Source organism: Loxodonta africana, chromosome 24 (genome assembly GCF_030014295.1).
Source record: "Loxodonta africana isolate mLoxAfr1 chromosome 24, mLoxAfr1.hap2, whole genome shotgun sequence".
Taxonomy (NCBI): domain Eukaryota; kingdom Metazoa; phylum Chordata; class Mammalia; order Proboscidea; family Elephantidae; genus Loxodonta; species Loxodonta africana.
In genome coordinates, this window is record NC_087365.1 from 23,102,018 (window position 1) to 23,118,414 (window position 16,397).

At 38.0% G+C, this 16,397-nt stretch overlaps 1 non-coding gene across 1 annotated transcript; it reads right to left on the reverse strand.

The window, feature by feature from the left end:
• Positions 1-4,059: 4,059 nt before the first annotated feature.
• LOC111751138 (U6 spliceosomal RNA) lies at positions 4,060-4,168 on the reverse strand. Its single transcript, XR_002786226.1, has one exon. It is a non-coding gene; the product is annotated as a U6 spliceosomal RNA (small nuclear RNA).
• Between the last annotated feature and the right edge of the window lie 12,229 nt (positions 4,169-16,397).

The following is a 16,397-nucleotide window of genomic DNA, read 5'->3' on the forward strand; positions in this document are numbered from 1 at the left end:
CTGATTTTACTGTGGCTTTGAGGAGGGCTGAGCAGGGGGCTGGGCTGCCACTTGAGAAAAGGATCTTTCCACAAGGGTTAATACAATTCCTGCAATTAAAAGGCATCTCTTCGAGGAGGTCCTCATAAAACCCCAATCCTGGAACAGAGCCCGCCTACATAAGTATCACGGGCAAAGGTAGCATGTATCACTCTAGTCTGAGGAAAATGCAGTCACCTTTGTCTTGTAAACAGTCACAGTTAGGGGGCCTGGTAACACTGATAAAGAATGGACCATGCCCAATTAAGGCTTGGGTTTGCTTTGTTGAAAATACTCTAGAGATCTCTTTTTTTTTTTTTTTTCCCCATCCCAGACTACGGAACAATGGATAAGAGAGTTGTGATATTCAAAATCAGGAGTAACACCTGCATGGAATAGTTTGATTTTTTTTAGTAATAATAATAATAAAAGGTGATGAAGAAGAAAGCAAAAGTAGCTACCTGGAAGACAGGACATTTTGCACAATTTAAAGGCTTCCAGGAGTATTTAATGGACATAAAAGCAAATAAAGAATACCTCTGGTTTCAATATGATATCTCTGTAACCCAGTTTGTCAATGGAATTTGCTATCCCCAAATCCACCATGAAGCACTATGATGAAACAATAACTCTTTAGGGGTACAGATCTTCTATTCCTTTCATATATGAAGTTTATTATGAAATTACCTCATTTCAACTTATTTTGGGAAACCCTGATTCCTCCCCCCTCCGTAAAACACTCTATTTAGTCAAGAAACAGTCCATCACAACAGCCCCAGCCCTTCTATTCCTCTTTTTAGAATGTCCTTGACAAAGGAGGCAATTGGTAGCTATTACAAATTACCCATTGCCATTGAGTCCATTCCGACACATAGCTACCCTATAGGACAGCGTAGAACTGCCCCACAAGGTTTCCAAGGAGTGGCTGATAGAGATAACCAACATTTTGGTTAGCAGCAGCGCTCTTAACCACACTCCTACCAGAGCTCCTATTACAAATTAGGGAGAAGCAACTTAAAATCGTTAACAGTTGTGTTTTTTATTTTGTTGCGTTGTCGAAAGATCTAGCAGATAGAGTGTCACCCATGGGATCAACACACAGGTACACTGAAGGCTCCTGGTTTGCTAACCTTGCAGTCTTACTAATGGATGAAGAGACGGGGGATGCTTTGAAACCCAAGCTTTGCAAGCTGTAAATTGGCTGTCAGTGCTGCTTCCAGCCATAGTAGCCAAAAAGTTGCTCACCCAGTCTGCTTTTTTGCTCGTTTAGTCTGTTTCTGATCCAGTCTGGAGTTTTTCCTCTTGTAACTCTCTCTCGGGTGTGTAGCTTTGGTTAACCAGACATTTCAGTTCCTATAAAATATGGATGTTCTAGGAAAGAGGAGAGCACTCAAATAAATGAGGATTTGGCTAAGGGGAAGTAAAAATTCCTCAGAATAAAAACACAGATTAAAACTTAAAAATGTGCTGCACTTCACATGAGTTAAGACAAGAGAGTTTAAGTTTTACAAACAGCATGGCTTCCATTGGCTTTAAATTGTCTTTAAGAAATCTTGCCATCTACATTCCTTTTCTTTCTGCTTCTTGCTTTCTACGGATACTTGTTAGATCAGTATCTATATTTATTTTACCTTAACAGTGAGAGGACTGAGAACGTAATAAATAAATTCAGCCCATCTCCATCACCCATCCACATGTTGAATGCTTGCAAAGATCTGACAAAAATTCTGTGTTTACACTAGAATAAGAATATAGACCTTTGCTCTCAAACTGACATGAATTCTTTCCTCCTGTCCATAAGTCCAAAATCTTTTAGCCCTCGGCACAACTGTGCAGTATCTCTTCTGTGGTCCTATTCTTTACTTTAGGTGAATAACTAAGCTACTCAGTATGGGCTCACCTACTGCTCTTCCCGTCCAAGAGCAACAAACATGGGAGACTTGGAAACAGGATAGGAGGAGGTCACACATAGGATAATGACTTCTGGAATCCATTGTCCTAGTAAAAACAAAGCAAACAAGAAACAATGAACACTCCACTTGTCAATTATCACGCAACACAGAAGCAGCCCACCACTGAACAAAGGGCTGCATTTCTCAACCATGATGAGAGCCTAGTCCCCTTGAGGAGTTTCCAGCTTAACGAAAGAGACAAGACAACACACATAAAAAATATGTGTGAATCCTTCCAAAAGGCAACAACAAATTTAAATAGATACCTTATCAAATATGTAAATAAATGCAGAGGACCCATGGAGCCATAAAAGGAGAACATCAAGGAGCTGAATAAAGAGGATAATTTTAGACTCATGTCTTGGTTAGACTTAAGTCTTTTATCAAAGTCGAAATTATAAGCTGTGAAGAAACATTAGTGACAGCCATAGAGCTATCCTCCCCTTTCTGTGTGTCCTTATTTGATAAAGTTCATTTATTTGCATATTTCAGTAGAAGACAATGCAAACACTTGAGAGAATGGAAGACCAATCGGAAATAGGAAAAGCAAGGATAGTTTTGCAATAGGTTCATTATACAAGACATATAAAGAATTATGCTGTGATAATTTCATTTACAATTATTTGAAAATCCAAATATCTTGACCAGTTAAAAAAAAAAAATTCAGATTCAAGCTAAATAGAAATAGCTAGATGTCCCTCATTGAAATCCAGATAAAACTACTTCCTTAAAATACTACGATTTCTAGAACATTTTTAAAGCCAATACTATAAGTAACCTTTGAGTAGCTGATGCCTATTCTTAAGTTCTCTGTTGTTTAACTTAATTTTCTCTAAAGTAATTCCTTATTTCCTTGCTTTTGTTGGCTTGTATCAGGCCCTTCTTTCTAACGTTGTATTAAGGCTAAGCCATTGTGTAAATCTATCTCCAAACAGCTAAGGCAAGTAATGCAAACAACCAGGAAACTAATAGGAAGATGCCAATGAGGACTAACACAAAATGTTTAAATTATTTTGCATAAATATCCATTATCTTGCATAAATACCTGGAATTGTGTGGGTCAGTTTACAACTCTGGTTATTGCCCAAAATTTTACTGATGACAAATGGAGATAACCAGACAATTCTAAGCTCCCAGACATGCACATCAGCTTTCTACGGGGGAACTCAGTAGAGATGAGAGTTGGATGCTTGGGGAAATAAAATGAGGTCTCAATAAAACTCAATAAATGCAATAAAAAAGATAATAGCCAATGACAGTGCACGTGCACGCACATACACACGCACACACTCACACAGGAGATAGTTCCTTACACAATATGACCTTATGAAACAAGACGTTAGCAAATCTTGGAGAAGAATTTAAGCTGCCTCAAATTTTTTTTTCCCCACATTAAAAAAAAAAAAAGTGTTAGCTCTTTTTCGGTGAATAAGGTAAGGTTAATCTTGATACATTGCCAGGCACTGTGGAAATATACGAAAATTTTCTGATTGAAAAATATTAATAACAATAATGATAATAATTACTAGACTCCCAACAGCCCCTCCTCTCCCCAAATCTCCATTCAAAGAAATCCAGTAGTCTATAATTTCAAGTAAACAATACTGGTAGGTGCACAAATGACATTTACCTAAGAAGCATTGCTGGGCTACTGTAAGGATGTATTAAATTAATTGAGGAATATTTTCAGCCAAGATTTTCAACTTGAGTTATGTAAGAAAATATTTGCAAAATAAAAATATGCTATTAGGGTAATATAGGAGGACCCCTGAGAGCTCGGCTGCAAACCAAAAAGTCAGAGGTTTGAACGCACCTGGTGACCCCTGGGGAGAAAAGACCTGGAGCTCTGCTCCCATAAAGAGTACAGCCTAGGAAACCCTATGAGGCAGTTTGATTCTGTCATATAAGGTCACTAGGAGTTGAAAATTGACAGCACCTAACAACAACAGGGCCATAGTACCATTTTTACTTTATTTGAAAGTGCTGGTTTTCAAAAAATTACTTAGTATCCAGGTATCAAACAGCATCATGAAATCTTAAAACTTTAAAGAAAATTATAGTTCATAAAAATCTTACTCCCTCTTTTTTTTAAAATATGAAATGCATCATGACTTTGTGTGTGTCACCCTTGCATAGTGGCCATGTTAATCTTCTCTGTGTCATTCCAATTTTAGTACATGTGCTGCCGAAGCAAGCACTTAACACCCTCATTTCAAAGAACAGGAAATTTAGGGACACCTGCTTTGGGCCACACCACTGGTTACTGACCTGTCTTGAAGCACTACATAAACTGCTGCTTGGAAGCAATATTGCATGGAAATTCAAGCATCAGGCTGATAAAACCACGTAGCCTGTAAGGTCCCTTCAAAACTTGAGCTTCTCCTTTTCTCCAAACCTGTGCCCCCTGACTCTATTTCAATGCTTCCTCCACAAATCTAAACCTTACTCTCTCTCCTGTGTCTTTAGTTCATATTTGTCCTTTTCAGCTACATAACAAGGTCATTCTATACAATTAGAGCTGAAGTTTCACTGTGGAAAGCCACTGCTGGGGCAAAAATATGTGTCTGTAGGCTGAGATTGGCATTGACTTTCAAATACCAGATAGAGGGTTGACTTGTCTTACCCAAATGGAATTTCTAAGCTTAGAATCTATTTGAAAATTTTGAGCCTTGACTCTAAGGTTTTCAAAATGCCCATTTTGTTACCTAAAGCAGGCAATGAGCACATTTTCCAAAACAGATGGAGACATGATTTGTATTTTATATGAAGTACATAAAGGCTCATGTTCTAGACCTTGCAACAACTTCACTAGAAAATTATTTTGGAACTTATGTATGGCTAATTCCTCATTATGATGCTCCCTCGCTTCATATGGAGACAGGATTTAATTGTTAATAATGCAGGCTCCCCCCACGTGTCTGTCAGTTTGTTGTACTGTGGAGGATTGTGTGTTGCTCTGATGCTAAAAGCTATGTCACCGGTATTCAGGTACCAGCAAGGTCACCCATGGAGGACAGGTTTCAGCTGAGATTCCAGACTAAGACAGACTAGGAAGAAGGACTCGGCAGTCTACTTCTGAAAAACATCAGCCAGTGAAAACCTTATGAATAGCTGCGGAACATTGTCTGATATAGTGCTGGAAGATGAGCCCCTCAGGTTGGAAGACACTCAAAAGATGACTGGGGAAGAGCTGCCTCCTCAAACTAGAGTTGACCTTAATGATGTGGATGGAGTAAAGCTTTCGGGACCTTCATTTGCTGATGTGGCATGACTCAAAATGAGAAGAAAGAGCTGCAAAGATCCATTAATAATTGGAACCTGGAATGTAAGAAGTATGAATCTAGGAAAATTGGAAATTGTCAACAATGAAATGGAATGCATAAACATCGATATCCTAGGCATTAATGAGCTGAAATGGACTGGTATTGGCCATTCTGAATCGGACAATCATATAGTCTACTATGCTGGGAATGACAATGCTAAGAGGAAGGGTATTGCATTCATCATCAAAAAGAACATTCCAAGACCTATCTTGAAGTACAATGCTGTCAGTGATAGCATAATATCCGTACGCCTACAAGGAAGACTAGTTAATACGACTATTATTCAAATTTACTCACCAACCACTACAGCCAAAGATGAAGAAATAGAAGAATTTTATCAGCTGCTACAGCCTGAATTGATCAAACATGCAATCAAGATGCATTGATAATTACTGCCGATTGGGATGCAAAAGTTGGAAACAAAGAAGAAGGATCAGTAGTTGGAAAATACGGCCTTGGTGATAGAAACAATGCCAGAGATCAAATGATACAATTTTGCAAGACCAATGACTTCTTCATGGTGAATACCTTCTTTCACCAACATAAATGGCGACTATACACATGGACCTAGCCAGATGGAACACACAGAAATCAAATTGACTACATCTGTGGAAAAAGACGATGAAAAAGCTCAATATCATCAGTCAGAACAAGGCCAGGGGCCGACTGTGGAACAGACCATCAATTGCTTATATGCAAGTTCAAGTTGAAACTGAAGAAAATCAGAGCAAGTCCACGAGAGCCAAAATATGACCTTGAGTATATCCCACCTGAATTTAGAGAACATCTCAAGAATAGATTTGACGCATTGAATACTAATGACTGAAGACCAGACAAATTGTGGAATGACATCATAACATCATCCATGAAGAAAGCAAGAGGTCACTGAAAAGACAGGAAAGAAAGAAAAGACCAAGATGGATGGCAGAGGAGACTCTGAAACTTGCTCTTGAGCATCGAGCAGCTAAAGCAAAAGGAAGAATTTATGAAGTAAAAGAACTGAACAGAAGATTTCAAAGGGCCTCTCGAGAATACAAAGTAAAGTATTATAATGACATGCAAAGAGCTAGAGATGGAAAACCAAAAGGGAAGAACACGGTCGGTGTTTCTCAAGCTGAAAGAACTGAAGAAAAAATTCAAGCTTCGAGTTGCGATAGTGAAGGATTCCATGGGGAAAATATTAAATGACGCAGGAAGCATCAAAAGAAGATGGAAGAAATACACAGAGTTATTATACCAAAAAGAATTAGTCGATATTCAACCATTTCAAGAGGTGGCATATGATCAGGAACCAATGGTACTGAACGAAGAAGTCCAAGCTGCTCTGAAGGCATTGGCGAAAAACAAGGCTCCAGGAATAGATGGGGTAGCAATTGAGATGTTTCAACAAACAGATGCAACGCTGGAGGTACTCACTTGTCTATGCCAAGAAATATGGAAGACAGCTTCCTGGCCAACTGACTAGAAGAGATACATATTTATGCCTATCCCCAAGAAAGGCAATCCAACCTAATGTGGAAATTATAGAACAATATCATTAATATCACACGCAAGCAAAATTTTGCTGAAGATCATTCGAAAACAGGTGCAGCAGTATATTGACAGCTAACTACCAGAAATTCAGGCTGGTTTCAGAAGAGGACATGAAACCAGGGATATTACTGCTGATGTCAGATGGATCCTGGCTGAAATCAGAGAATACCAGAAGTATGTTTACCTGTGTTTTATTGACTATGCAAGAGCATTCGATCATAACAAACTATGGATAACACTGCGAAGAATGGGAATTCCAGAACACTTAATTGTGCTCATGAAGAACCTTTACATAGATCAAGAGGCAGTTGTTCGGACAGAACAAGTGGATACTAACTGGTTTAAAGTCAGGAAAGGTGTGGGTCAGGGTTGTATTTTTTCACCATACCTATTTAATCTGTATGCTGAACAAATAATCCGAGAAGCTGGACTGTGTGAAGAAGAACAGGGCATCAGGATTAAAGGAAGACTCATTAACAACCCCCGTTATGCAGATGACACAACCTTGCTTACTGAAAGTGAAGAGGACTTGAAGCACTTACTAATGAAGATCAAAGACCACAGCCTTCAGTATGGATTACACCTCAACATAAAGAAAACAAAAATCCTCACAACTGGACCAATAAGCAACATCATGATAAACGGAGAAAAGATTGAAGTTGTCAAGGATTTCATTTTACTTGGATCCACAATCAACAGCCATGGAAACAGCAGTCAAGAAATCAAAAGACGCATTGCATTGGGTAAATCTGCTGCAAAGGACCTCTTTGACGTGTTGAAGAACAAAGATGTCACCCTGAAGACTAAGGTGCGCCTGACCCAAGCCATGGTATTTTCAGTCACATCATAAACATGTGAAAGCTGGACGATGAATAAGGAAGACAGAAGAAGAATTGACGCCTTTGAATTGTGTCAGCGAAGAATATTGAATATACCATAGACTGCCAAAAGAACGAACAAATCTGTCTTGGAGGAAGTGCAGCCAGAATGCTCCTTAGAGGCAAGGATGGCAAGACTGCGTCTTACATACTTTGGACATGTTGTCAGGAGGGATCAGTCCCTGGAGAAGGACATCATGCTTGGCAGAGTACAGGGTCAGCGGAAAAGAGGGAGACCCTCAACGACGTGGATTGACACAGTGGCTGCAACAATGAGCTCGAGCATAACGATTGTTAGGATGGCACACGACCGGGCAGTGTTTCGTTCTGTTGTGCATAGGGTTGCTATGCGTTGGAACCAATTCGACGGCACCTAACAACAACAACAACAACAATCTTTACAGAAGGAGACTGCCCCATCTTTCTCCTATGGGGCTGCTGTTGGGTTCAAACCACTGAACTTTTGGTTAACAGCTGAGTGCTTTAACCACTGTACCACCAGGGTTCCTTTTTGTTCCTAATACAGTAAGCTCAGAGTACAGTGTAACTGTGAGTTTCCTTTTCCTACCTCCTTCCCAGGCACCACTGTTATGTCTTCTCATTCAAGCTGTAAGAATTAGAAACCCTAAGGACAATTTAAAAAAAGGCCTCCAAGTCCTATCTGGAGGTGTTTTGCTTCTCTCCGTGATACCAAGACTTTGAATCAGTAGTGTCAGTTCAAGGTTGGCTGGTCCCCTCTCGCTGTTCAGGAATTAAAAATGAAAGTACAGCAGCTGCTCGGAGACCCCCTGAAATGACATCACGCATCAAAAAGAGTTGTTCAGAAATGGAAACATTTCGTGAAAATATAATTTACCTGTCTTATTAATGTGAGTAGGAATTTAAAAAGAGAACGTTTAGCCCCCATTTTCACCACGCAGAACGTGTGGGTCTGCTTTGAAACGTTAGTTTCCACTTCACAGAAGAGGAGGAATGAAAAGGAAAGTCATTTACAAAACACCGTGGGGAGAACCCATTTTATAAAAACGGCAGCCTCTCCGTAACCTAGAGGAACACATGTAATAGAATTTATTAAAGCCACACTTTAGAAATCAAACTCCATATTTTGGCCATAAAGCACCTTGAAATAGCAAAATTTACTGTATCGTCACATTGATTATAAGCTGAGATGATCCTAAAGAATTTCATGTGTTTTATCAAAATTCCTACAGCATAAAAGACACACGACATAAATTTCAATATCAATTCAAATTGGCTTTTTTTTTTTTTAATTAAATGTGCCATAAAATCTTATCGTGTAAAATATCACGGTGGATTCGTGGGTTCATATTGGGGCCCCCAGCAGATTTTTAAAAATTGTGCTATCACATTCTGTTTCGCAAAACTAAGGTCCTCTCCTTGTAGCTCTTTGCAAATTTTCTCCTTCCTTTAAGGTGAGTTTTCTTCCCACCATTAAAGTCCTCTGTCCCTCCTTTCTTATTTACAGTTTCTTTCTGCAAAGCCCATCAACTATGGCATTTTTGTGGAAGTTAATGCTTCCCAAACATTTAAGTACATGTGAATCACCTGGGAAATCTTGTTAGTTAAAATACAGATTCTGTCATAGCAACTGTACAGGACAGAGTAGAACTGCCCCATAGAGTTTTCAAGGAACTTGGTGAGTTCGAACTGCCAACCTTTTGGTTAGCAGCCATAGCACTTAACCACTACCCCACCGGGTTTCCTGAATCAGCTGGGAAACCTTGTTAATTAAAATGTAGAAAACTAGAACCAATCCTCTCGAAGGAATATTCCCCCATTAATCCAAGCGTGGCTGCTATTGATTGAATTACTCAAGTTCCATTATACTCTCATTCTGGTTGGAGGCATCAGAAATCAAATCAAAATTCAATAAGCAAACCAGAAGCCAAAATAAAATCAACTGCATTTCCCAGACTTCTGTGCAGCTAGGGATCTGAGGGGGGTTGAGTTCCACCAATTAATTGCGCTCACATGAGATTGGAAGGTGGAAAGACGTTGGGGTCCATTTTCAATCCTTTTTGGAAGCAAGCCTGTAGAATTGTGGGTGTTTCAGCAGCATCTCAGTGTCTGTTTTTTGACTTCCTGGGAGTGGAGAGGCACTGGTCGGAGTGGCAGTAGAGGCGGCAGTAGCTTCCTCATTGCAGCATAGCACTGATGGTGGTTTCCACCATAGTATGACTTTGTCTGGGGGCCGTTTCTAGAACTGACTTCTTCAATCTTTCCAACATAATTCACTGTATTAAGCCCTTTTCTGAACCAGGGAAGCAATAAGAAAATTTGCAAACAACTTTTTCCCTGTGAGAAATGGAAACCCTAAACCAGCACCATCCTCAGGCGTGGGAGTCACATAGGAGCACCAAGTCAGAACCTTAACCTAACAACAAATTATGTCTCAGTGATGAGAGACCATTTAATGTCTATCATGTAAGCGATGATTAAGGAGCCTGACAATCTCAAGAACTAGAAAGAATGTGGGGAAATGATGACTCTCATAACCTGCCACTGGTATTAAAATAACTCTGGAAGATAATTTGAAAATACCTAGGTTTAGTTGAATATATGATTACCTATGACTCAGAAACTCCTCTGCAAGGTTACACTTTTAGAGAAGCTCTTACAGGTTGGAAAGAAAATAAGTACATAAATGTTCATTACATTGTTGTTTTCAATAGCAAAATGTCACTAATAAAATCAGCGCCCATAAATTATATAGAAATAGGGAGATTATGGTACATAGAATACTACACATCAGTTTGAAGAAAGACCTGGTGACGTGCTTCCAAAAATCAGACAGTGAAAACCCTGTGGAACACAATGGTCTGATCTGCAACCAATCAAGAGGATGGCACAGGACCAGGCAGTACTTTGTTCCATTGTACATGGAGTCACCGTGAGGTGGGGACCAACTCGATGGCAGCTAACAACAAAAACAAGAATACATCAATTAAAACAAATGAATTAGATCCATCTGCTCAAATTGGATAATTTTGAAACCTATTATTGTTGAATTAAAAAAATCAAGTTGTAGATGATTATATACTGTGCCATGCCGTTTATGTACATTTAAAACCCAAACAATATTATGTAGATTTTAAAAGCTGACTGGGAGGGATGTACACTTTGCAAGATGAAGTTAATTCAGGGAAGGAAGAGCAGGAAGTGGAGTATCAGGGGCCCATTTGCAGATTCAGCCTTATGAATGTTCATCGGTAACATTTTATTATTTCTATTAAAAATATGCCTGGAACCAAGGCAGCTAAACATTGTCCTTTACTACATCTGTGCCGTGGCCAAATGTGCTGGAAGTTTTGTTATTCTCTGTATTTTTTCTGTATGTTTGAAATTCATCATTGGGAAGGAAAGAAGAATTAAAAACAAAACAAAAAGAATAGGAAGAAAAAGAAAAAAGGGGAAGGCAATACAACGTTTTAGAAAATAAATCATATTGCCCCATCCAAAGTGCAGGTCAACAGCTTTTAGCCTTTTTCTCAGCAAAGCACGTCTCAAGAAAAATAACCAGTAGCTTTTTTTTTTTTTTTTTTTAATATAGAATGGAGTGAAAATTGAGTTACAGAGAAATTAACACAAATGCAACGATCAGGGGAAGAGGCAGCAAAAGTCTTTGGAAACCATTAAGCAATTAATCACTTCAAGGACCCTTGAGGGAAAAAGTCCATTGGTTCTCTTTTTAAGAACTGGGAAGTTAAAGACAGCAGCGTCTGTTCAAATTTACAAAGCAAGCGTGGTCGGCACTACATTGAAGTTCTCTTCTTACGGTTTTTGAGACTTAAGCTCAAGTGTCTTTGAAATCGTTTAATTTCTGCTTATTTGGCATTTCCCCCACATAAAAGAATAACTGATGGACGCTGCTCAAATACTTCCTTTGTTTTATCTTTTCCCAAATTACTTTTGGGAGTTTCCCAACACTTTTATAAGAATGCCTATTGTAGTCTTTGATTAAACTTTTTCATTTGATACTTTGTATCTCAGTTACTATAACTTTCAAATAACCAAATTAATAAAATTTACTTGCCTTCTTAGAAATATTCATTCCAATTATGACAAAAATAATTCTTGTATCTAATAAAATGAAACCTCAGCCAAATCTTGTATACTTTTATGAATAAACTCAAGTGATTCATCTCATGAAAGATAACCCTACTTACATTTTGCAGCTCTGTGGATGATACATTGCCAAGAATAGTGATGTATACTTACTCTTGAAAGAGAAATAGGTCAATGGAATAATTAAGGTCATTTTACACTGCTTACAAATAAAAGAATAATTGAAAAAAACTACTTGTAATACACATAATATTTTTGAACTACCACCTTATGCAAGCTGCCTTATTTGTAAGCTGGTTTCTCTTGTGGCACCCCTTCCACTATTAAAGCATAGTCATGATCTTTGCACCGGAGGGAAGTAGGAGACCTGGTCAAAAACGAAATCTCTGCCAGAGAGGAGAAAATGAAATGTGAGACAGATGAGAGCATTTACAAAAATCTAAATATAAAATGTTTTCTTGTACATGAAAGAGACTGTTCAAATTTGCAATCTCATCACATTTTCCAAATGAATAGATAGTATGGCATATGCAAAATAGAACAATTTTCAAGTAAAGAATACTGTCAAATTGACTTGGCTTTAGCTTATTTTTAGTATTGTGATTTTTATCATTTTTATTAAAATGATGCATGATCAGCTCAAGCAATAAGGAAAAGTAAAAGAAAGATTAAATGCATGCGTGCACACGCGCACACACACACAAGAAAAATTCCATCCTCCAGAAATTTACCATTATGAATGTTAGAATTGCATTATTTCAAACATTTCTCCTTATGGATTTAGGACAATCAACAGAGTTTAAAATATTATAAAAATTAGAGTATATTATAAAAATCATTTTAAATAATATACATTAAGTAAAATCTTACACAAATTGAAAAGAACTTCATATGAAACCAAAGGAATTCCTTAATATCAAATTTAAATGTTTTCCACCACAAAAGTAGTCGTCCTTAATGATCCCTTCAAGATTAAGCACATTAAAGGTTATCTTTAATTTTGGAGGCGGAGTTAGGATAGAACAGATATACACTGCACAGATATATTTCTTCAAAAAAACCATTTGAAACGCACTTGAAATTTGAATATTATTTGGAATTTTATGTTCCATAGCATGAAAAGGAGTACTGTAAGAGTCAGAGGAATGCAATATTTTCTTAAAGCCCTTGGGACCGAAAAGAAGGTGCTCCTGAGTCAGCTTCTGGTGAATCCCAAGGCCAAGGCTTCACAGCGCACTCACTCAAGGGAGCCTAGAATGGTCCATCTCGGCCTTGGTGAGCTAGTCTAGACACAGTGAAATGAGGAACTGAAGACAAACCATAGCTTGCTTTAGTCTACATTTGAGTATTAATTACCTAAGCCATAGGCCTTATCATAATACTTTTAATTAAATCTGTCCTAATCAAAAGTGAAAGAATAAAAGATTTACCTGACCTACTTGAGATTTCAGTATAAGCCCACAGTGCTTATAATTTTCTACCAGAAAGTATTAAATCATCTTTCAATGTGCCATACATTTAATGTAACCTCTTGCCCTGGTGGCGTACTGGTTAAGAGCTCCACTGCTAGCCAAAAGGTCAGCAGTTCAAATCCACGAGCCATTCCTTGGAAACCCTGTGGGGTAGTTCCATTTTGTCCTATAGGGTCGCTACGACAGCAGGTTTGGTTTGGTTATCAATATTAGTTATGATCAAAGTTAGTTTTTGACATTGAGGGAAACCAAACTCCCAATACTTTTAACAACAAAAAGAATCCAGCAACATAGGGGTTTTTTTTTTGTTGTTGTTGTTGTTTGACAAGATTTTATAACTATACCTTTTATATAAAAATATATTCAAGATGGTTTGAATTATCTCATTGACCCACTGCTTATATTCTGTCCCCTAAAATCTTCTCAGGGTTGGAAAGCCATCTTTTTTCAGTTAAATTTGAGCCAGCAGGATGTTTGAAAGCTGTAGGTTAGAACAAACAGTTTAGGCAATTAAAGATCTAGGCCTGGATGGCTTGGTCTGGGAATTCAACTGGCTGTTAAATAATCATCTAATTGAGACCGTGGAGGGGACATTGGAAAGTCAAGCAGGAATAACTCTCCTGCATCTGGAATTGAGGTGAGTTATGTACCCATAAAATGGGAGTCGGGTATCAGGTTACTCGTTTATGTTACACAAAGAATCAAGGAAACAAAGTGAACGGTGCTGCTAGTTAAGAGGATCTGTAAAATTAAAGCTCATCTGTTTGAAAATCAGCTTGGCCTAGACAGAGAATACCTATCATTATATGTACAGTAGGTAAATGGTGATTTGAGTTGAATGTATTTGTATATATAGTCAGAGCTGATATGATGTCTTTTTGTAAATTTTCACAAATTAGGCTTTCTAAACAAGGCTGATTAGGTTTACTCTCTTGCATATCTCAGTAGCCCAACAACATGAGATAGAGTTTTTAAAAATGTGGCAGGGTGGAGCGGGGTGGCAGATGGTCATTATTGAAGGACCGTATTGGCTGGGCAGGATATATGACTGAGATATTTCTCAAATGCTTCTCTGATTTAAGGTTGTCTTGATTTGGAAATTTGGAATATACCAGTTATAAAGAGGGAGGAAAATAAAATTTGGTCTTGCGCTTCTATTTCAAACTATACCTTGATCCCCTAGCGACCTTGTTTGGAAATTTCCAGGATAAAAGAGGGAACATTTGGTTGACATAATTTTAAGGCAGGCCCATGCTTCAGCTCTGGCGAGCTTCTTATACTAATAGCTGGTTGGGTGTGATTCATGTGATAATATCAATTGTTTTAGGTATTTTACAGAAATTAATTTCAGCATTTCTCACAAGATTGGCATTGCCCACTAACTTCTAATGACTGGCAAAGGAAATTCAAAATTGGGAAAGCATTCTCATTCAGGGGTGTACTTTAAATAGAGTTTTATACTAGCTACAGTTATACTCAACCCTACTAAGCCAAAAAACAAACAAAAAAGGTCATCTAGGGTTATATAAGAATGTGTAAATTACATGTATGCATATCTATAAATACACATATACACTGGAAAACAGGAATCATTGATGGACATTTTATTGTAATAATGAACTTGTTTTGTTCTAAAATAATAAAGAAGATGATGGTGGTAGTAACAACAAAAAAATTCGTCATCATCGTCACCACCACCACCATAATTTCAGTGTTGGACCGCGAAGCATATACCTTTCTGGACAAAAGCATCATAAAAACTGTTAGCGTTTTCATTCCCACACAATTGCCTTTACTACCTTACCTATGGAAACCCTGGTGGCGCAGTGGTTAAGTGCTACAGCTGCTAACCAAGAGGTAGGCAGTTCAAATCCACCAGGCTCTCCTTGGAAACTCTATGGGGCAGTTCTACTCTGTCCTATAGGGTTGCTATGAGTCGATATCTCCTCGAAGGCAGTGGGCTTGGTGGGACCTTATCTATACCATGTATACTATTTATAGTTTGGGTATGAAAATTCAAGAAGCTTCTACCAGGAGCAAAGTAATCTTGGAGACAATTTGCAGGCTTTGCCTGAGATTCTCTCTCAATAGAGGTTCTATTTGGAAGAGTTGGTTATATTCTTTAATGTGAAAGAAGAAAGAACATATAATCTCTTCCCTGAGGATTGCAGTGACTGTCATACAGTCCAAAGACTATTTCAGAACGACTTTGAGCCTTCCTCTCCTGCTGGGTAAAATAGGCTGAAGCTAGCTGTTTGATCCAAAAATGTTAACAGCAGAATAGAAAGCAAGCAAGAACACTGAAAGCTTGCTGACTCTTAAAGATCTCTACAATTTCCCTATCCCTGTCACTATGAGTTGACATCAACTCAACAGCACCGAACGACAACAACAATTCTTTCAGATTTGCTGTGGGAACCCAGAGATATAACAGTTCAATTTTTACGTTGTCATCATCCAGAGCAGAGAGTAACGACTCCATTTCTAGGGCCCACACTTAAGGGACAGATCAAACTATATGTGATATTTCTCCCACCAATGATATCAAATGTGAAAAGAGGTAGGTTTGATGTCATCCCTGAAAGAAAAAGAAACAATAAAAGCAACCTGTTGGATTAGCATGAATTTTATGGAATTTAGGCAAAAGGAGATCCATGGTCTTTTTTAGTAATTTTTGCAATAAATCACTACGATGATTGAAACAGGTATAACTGACACTGCAGGTTGTCCCCCCAAGATAACCTTCTCCCCTTCTTTCTAATCCAACCTTTGTTTAGTTTGTGATGGCAACATTCTGATAAAAAATATTCAAGTCCTTAGTAATTATAGAGCTTTCCAAATTTCTATTTCATGTTGGGTGAGTTGTGATAGCTTGTACTTTTAGGAGAATTGGTCCATTTCATCTAAGCTTTCAAATTTATGTGTGTAGGCTTTTTTGCTTATGATCCATTTGACATCCATTGGATCAGTAGCAATATTCATAACTTGGGTCTTCCCTTTTTCTTTTTTATTCTCACTATAGACTTGTCAATTTTATTGATCTCTTCAAAGAACCACCTTTTGATTTCATTGATTTTCTCTGTTGTTTTTCTATTTTTCATTTCACTGATTTTTGCTTTTTATTTTTTCCTTCCT